We start from the raw sequence: 519 nt of genomic DNA, 5'->3' as shown, positions 1-519 counted from the left end.
AGTTTTTAACACCTACCGTACTTCAAATACTGTCTTGGTCCTCTTTTATGTATTGTTGATCTTCAGAAGTTAAAGAAAAAAAAAAAACTCTCTCAATTCAGTAACTTCATGTTGAGAGAATTTTATTTAACAATGAGAGTATCTGAAGATGTGAATTGGTAAAAAGAATGTCATGCTTAAGTCAGAATTCCTTATCTGCTACTAAAACCCCAGAGAGCAGCAGGTATTAATCTTGCCGCATCTGAATAATGTTCCCATTTTATCTATTTTGTAGTACCCCCTTTAAGCACCCATTGAGCTTGCTAGCTTCTCTCCAGCTCAGAAAACCATAGCAACCTCAGTCCTCACTTCTCCAACTCAGGATAGAGTTCAAGTTGTTCCCCTCCAGCCCTCTTGCCATCAAACGCAAGGGAAACCCTGACCACCGACTAGGTGTCCAAAGACTTTCACGTCCTAGAAGAAGGGGGAAGGGACACACACACACACACACACACACACACACACACACACACACACACA

This window comes from Aethalodelphis obliquidens, unplaced genomic scaffold (assembly GCF_003676395.1).
Source record: "Aethalodelphis obliquidens isolate GAN/ISIS:26980383/991018 unplaced genomic scaffold, ASM367639v1 scaffold79, whole genome shotgun sequence".
NCBI classification, from domain to species: Eukaryota; Metazoa; Chordata; class Mammalia; order Artiodactyla; family Delphinidae; genus Aethalodelphis; species Aethalodelphis obliquidens.
This window is presented reverse-complemented; position numbering follows the sequence as displayed.